Below are 5,820 nucleotides of genomic sequence, written 5' to 3'. Positions count from 1 at the left end.
ATGCAAAGAGTAAACATACATGTATTCAGGTAAAACACTCATATACACAGAACAACAAAAACTACCTTAACAAACCAGCCAATGGCACCAAGATTTTTAAGATTTATTTAATGTATATGAGTGTTTTGTCTGCATGTGTAGCTGCACCCCAGAAGAGAGCATCAGAATTCATTATAGATGGTTATGAGCCACTATGTGGTTGCTGGAAATTGAACTCAGGACCTCTGGAATTAGCAGTTGATGCTCTTAACCGCTGAGCTATCTCTCCAGCTCCAAATGTTTGTACAAGCTACAAGCTACCATGCTGGAGTAAAGACAGCTGGAATGTCAATAGGAAAGAAGCCTTGTTCTATTACTGCCGCTTCCTAGTTACATTACCTGGACCACAGCTCCTTCTGAGTCTGAGATTCATCCTAAAAATGAAAGCAGTTCATCTGGGTGTGGCAGCCCAAGCTTTTAATCCCAGCACCCAGGAGACAGCAGATGGCAGATCTTTCCGGGTTCTAGGCCAGTCTGGTCTACATACCAAGTTCCAGGCCATCCAGAACTACCCAGTAAGACCCTGTCTCACACCAAAACCAACAACAACCAAGAGAAAGTAAGGCAGCAATAATTGCCTACCTCTCGAAATTCCTTAGATGACTGGCTGATGATGGAACCATGAAAAATAGGTTTTAGCTTGGTTGGGTTTGGTTTTTTGAGACAGGGTCTCAGTGTATAGCCTGAGCTGGCATCAAATTGGCAATCCACTGTCTCAGCCTCCTAAGTGCACAGTTGTGTACCACTACAGCTGTCATGAGACATGAATGAACACTCTAGAATACAAAAGGAAATTATCAATGTGAGGCTTCTTCTGCATGGAGAGAAGCTTAGGCCAAGACGAGTCAGTGCTTCTGAAACTGTTAAGTCTTGTTTTTTATATCATCTTATGTCCCCAGAAGCATGCATGTGTATACTTCATTCATTCTGCAGTGAGGGGAGGGGCCATTTAGGACAGTGGTAGAGACCGTGGGAGTCAATGGGTGGAGCTAATGGATCTCAAGCCTGTGGCGTTCTGTGAAACAAAGGCACACATAAATATGAAAATGGCTAAGGACATGCAGCTGTGGCTTAACGGCAGACTTCTATGGCTGCTCTGTTAGGATGCAGGTCAGGAATATCCTTTGGGGATGGACGTCTGTTCCTAATGAGGAGGTACCATGTATGCAGGCTCTCCATAGTAACCCTGAATGAGGGATTAGTCTTCTAAACACCAGAATCTCACTGCTTTGGTGCTGGAGGCTGGAAGACAATGATGAAAGTGACAGAGCTGGCTCCTTCTGAGGTCTCACTCCTTGACTTGTTTGATGGCTATCTTCTCATGGGTTGTGGTGATACACACCTGTAATCCCTGTACTTGGGAGGCTGAGACAAGAGGATCTCAGGTTTGAAAACAGCCTGCTCTACACAGCGAGACACTATCTTAAAGAGAAGGGGTAGAGATGAGAGAAAATGCCTTTTCTTTATTGTCTTTGTTTTTGTTTTGTTGTTTTTGAGACAGGGTTTCTCGGTCTAGACCCGGTTATCCTGGAACCCACTTTGTAGACTAGGCTGGTCTTGAACTTAGAAATCTGCCTGCATCTGCCTTCCGAGTGCTGGGATTAAAGCTGTGTGACACCACCGCCTGGTCACTTTCATTTCCTGTAAGGATGCTAGTCACACCAGGTTAAGATCTCTGCTACAAACTCTTTTTTTTAATTTAATTACCTTGTTAAAGACCCAGACTCCAAATTCAGTCAAATTTTGAGGCACTATGGATTACAATTGCTCTTTAGGACTCTGGGGGACACACTCAGCCCATAACAAAGGTGTGCCATTTCAGGAGAGCAAACCTACCTGCAACTGTAGGTATCCAATGGGGTCATCTAAGGCTGCAGAAACAAGAGCTTGTCACAATAACACCCCTAGAAGTTTTTCTCTGCCCCAGTCCAGCACCCTGCTCTGGAGACTAGAGACACAGCTGTCAGGGACCCTGGACATGGGAGACCATGTCTTCCTGACATGAGAATCTTGACTTTGCCATCAGACTTGAGGACACCCTTAGAAACAAATGTATACAACCTTGACACTTACTGCTCCCGTTTAAAGCACTGTTTCCAAACACCAGACTTCTAGTTCCTGAACAGACTCTACACCAGAAAGACCCTGTTCTCATCCGCATGTGGCAAGAGTCACAGGCAAGTGGCCCCGTGGGGCATCACTTTGCCTCCAGCTTCCCAGCACAGAGAGACCAGGAACAAGAAAACTTCCAGTTAATGATTCAGTCCAGCCTCCGACAGCCATCGGCTATCACCCTGGGAACTGGGTGGACCCCAAGACCGCTGATGCTTTAATATTTTAATAATTTTAAGGGTTTGAAAGAATGATGGAGGTGGGGAATGCTTTGCTCTGCGCTTCATTTATTCTCTCACACAATATGCACATCTTTCTCAAGTGCCTGCCATGTGCCGGAGCTCAGGGGAGAGACCAGGATGCAAGGACGCTTTGTGGAGGAGGGGCCTTCAGATGACCCTTGCAGATAGGGTAAGGTTTTGACAGGCAGAGGAGTTCCAGCTGGAAGGACATGAACAAAGGCCAGGAAACGGGAAGACAAACTGCATTTAGGATATACAGGGACCTGCAGTCTCACAGAAAGAATCAGGGAAAGGATTGTGTCTGGCTAGAGGAGCTGCCGTCTCCATGTGAAGGTTAGGATGTTCATCAGGGGAGGGAGAGCTCCCTTAGCCTCTGCTTGAAGTAAAAAAGAAGGAATGGAAGGATTAAATGGTGGTGAAGGTGGGGGAGAGATCTTCTTCCTTCCGGGGGCCTAGGGAAGAATGCAAAGAGAGAGGAAGAGAGAGAAAGCATCGATGGTTACGGCTGCTTTGCTGAACAAGCGCACTGTGAGTAAAGTCACTGGAGCTCTTGATTTAGCCGGTGTAGTGGGCGGTTGGATTTGCATGTCAGTGTGGGAAAAGTACTTGGCTGAGACCTATTTCTGAGCACTAAATCAGTCACCCGATGAATGATTTTGTTTGTATGCCATTTGCAAGATAAGTGCTGAGGCAAATACTTCCGTTTCAAGTAGGGGAGGGGGGCGTAGGGGAGCCAACAGAGGCTGACTCTGTTGCCTTGTAATGGCCCATAAGATTGACTGACGTTAGTGCCTATAGCAAGATCCCTGAAACACAACCATAGGTGAACATCCGTTGCCTTCCCAAGAACAAGAAGAGGGTCTGGGGCAGCATCACCATGTCTAGAGGACAGCCTGTCTGCTAAGAATTGTTCATTTCAGCCAGCATGGAGACTCCTACCCAGTCTGGTCAGTCATGCTCCAACATTTGTGAGATTTAATTTTCTGAGCATCGAGGAAACAGTTTAAAAAAAAGAAGTTTTAAGATACTGTATCCCTTCTGATGCAAAGAAAAAGTAGAGAATATGCTTGTGATGTACCAAAGAATGAGAGAAGCTGACTCTCCAGAAATATCTGATACTGTTCAGAGAGATGGCGCAGGAAGTTCAAAATGGGACCTGAACTCGGTTATTTTCTAAAATTGCATGCTAGGTCAAACAAGACTTAAAGACATGGCAAATTATAAGTATAAGCTTAGATCTCTTGGTAGAGAAGAAAAGATTCTGTTTAAAGAGTATCACTGGGATGGGCAGATGGCTCAGTGGTTAAAGTACTTGCCGTGTAAGCATGAGGACCAGAATTAGGGTCCCCAGAACCCACAGAAATGCCAGGATGCAGTGGTAGCCTACTATAAGTCCAGCCTGGGAAGGCAGAGGCAGGACAAGCGGACTAGCCAGACTTACCATATTGGCTCTGGGTTCTACTGAGAGACCCTGCCTCAGTGAAGTAAGGTGGTAGAACCATCAGTGACAATTCTCATAATCAACCTTGGGCCTCCGCAATCATGTGCACCCACACACATGTATACACATACTTGCATGCCATATGCATACCACGTGAACATGTGAAAATGGTAAAAAAAAATTATTGGACAATGGACCCTTAGCAAATCCACTTGACTCCACGAAGGCAGATAATAGCATCTGTTGTTGAGGACATGGGAAACACGGTCACATGTTACTGATGCAAACATAAACTGGTATAGCTGCCAAAAAGCTGGAGTCACCACACAATCTGACAATCCCATTTCTACGTATAGAAACAGATCCAGACAAGGATTTGCATATATAAGCATTTTCCTAACAGCCCAAGGTAGTAGTCACACAAACGTCCATTAGCTGACAAGTTGATAAGTAAACGTGTTACTGCAGGATGTGGAGCATTACTCAGCACTGAAAATAAGCTTAAAAGACATAGGGAAGGCTGGGCAGTGGTGGCGCACACCTTTAATCCCAGCACTTGGGAGGCAGAGGCAGGCGGATTTCTGAGTTCGAGAGTTCGAGGCTAGCTTGGTCTACAGAGTGAGTTCCAGGACAGCCAGGGCTACTCAAAGAAACCCTGTCTCAAAAAAACAAAACAAAACAAAACAAAACAAAACAAACAAACAAAAAAAGACATAGGGAAGCCAGGTGGTACCTTTATTCCCAGCGCTTGGGAGGCAGACGGACTCTGTGAGTTTGAGGCCAGCCTGGGGAAGGAAGGAAGGAAGGAAGGAAGGAAGGAAGGAAGGAAGGAAGGAAGGAAGGAAGGAAGGAAGAAAGAAAGGAGTAAAGAAAGGAAGGAGGAAAAAAGACACTTAGGCTAAGCATGTTAACACATACCTACAATTCTAGCACTTGAGAGACTAAGGCAGGATAATCCACTCAAGGCCAGCCAGGGCTATAGAGTGAGACTGTAACCCCAAGAAGAAAATAGTCTCAGACACAGAAGAATCTTAAGTGCATACTGCTAAATGAAGGAAGCCACTATAAAAAGGCTACATGTTATGTGACTCCAACTACATGAAAAGGCAATCTTATGGACACATAAATAGCGTAAACAATCAGGGAGGTGGCAGGAAACAGGTGGCGCCAAGGAGAATTTCAGGACAGTGAGATTGTTCTGCAGCGGAACCATAATGGTGTGAGCTCAGTACCTATTAGTGAGAACCAAAAGACTGACTCCTGCTGTCAGGTCTGGCTTTGGATGGTTGAGGTGAGTCAGTGGAGGTTTGTCAAGCCTCTCTCATGTACAAACAGCATGGTAAGTTGGTGGGGAGGAGCCTGACTTGTGGACAGGGCAAGGAATATGTGGATATTCTCTACACCTATTGCTCCAGTTCCCAAAAATCTAACCCTGATTTACAAAATGGCGTCTAAAACATAAAGACAATTGGAAAGAGTCCTCAGGCTGAGGAACACAGAAAGCCTCTAGAAACTGAGCAGGCAAGGATGTGGTTTATCCTCAGACTCCCCCAGCACTGAAATCCTGCTCATTTTTTTTTTTTTTGTATCCTTTGCCATGCAGGGTGGGGCCCTGGGACTCCATCTGGCTCGAAAGCAGCTTGCTACTGTGTAGCAGAGGCCTACCCAGGCCCTTGGCTCACATCCTAACCTAAGACCGAGGAGAACACAGTCTGGCTTCCACAAGGGGAGGTAGTACATTTGTGTTGTTGGAAGCAACAAGGGTGTGGTAATTCATACTAGCAGCTGGAGAAAACCCGTGTAAAGCTAGGCGTGTCGGCATAAATCTGTCATGGAAGCACTTGGAAGCTGAGGCTGGAGAATTGTCATGAGTTAAAGCCAGGCTGGGCTACATAGTGAGCTCCCAGTGGGCTGCAGTGTAAGATGCTGTCTCAAAAGAAGGAGAGGAGGAGGAGAAGGAGGAGGAGGAGGAGGAGGAGGAGGAGG

The 5,820-nt window shown here is 46.0% G+C and overlaps 1 long non-coding RNA gene across 2 annotated transcripts in view; it reads left to right on the top strand.

Annotated features, from left to right (window-relative positions):
- The first annotated feature begins 2,667 nt into the window (after positions 1 to 2,667).
- The window catches only part of LOC114631454, a 14,307-nt gene continuing 11,154 nt past the window's right edge, over positions 2,668 to 5,820 (top strand). For both annotated transcript variants that reach the window (XR_003712962.1, XR_003712961.1), the window contains exon 1: positions 2,668 to 2,921. This is a non-coding gene — a long non-coding RNA (uncharacterized LOC114631454). The remainder of the gene's footprint in view (positions 2,922 to 5,820) is intronic.

Source organism: Grammomys surdaster, unplaced genomic scaffold (assembly GCF_004785775.1).
Source record: "Grammomys surdaster isolate TR1022 unplaced genomic scaffold, NIH_TR_1.0 362, whole genome shotgun sequence".
NCBI classification, from domain to species: domain Eukaryota; kingdom Metazoa; phylum Chordata; class Mammalia; order Rodentia; family Muridae; genus Grammomys; species Grammomys surdaster.
The sequence above is the reverse complement of the archived record's forward strand: the minus strand, read 5'-3'. Positions and strand labels throughout refer to the sequence as shown.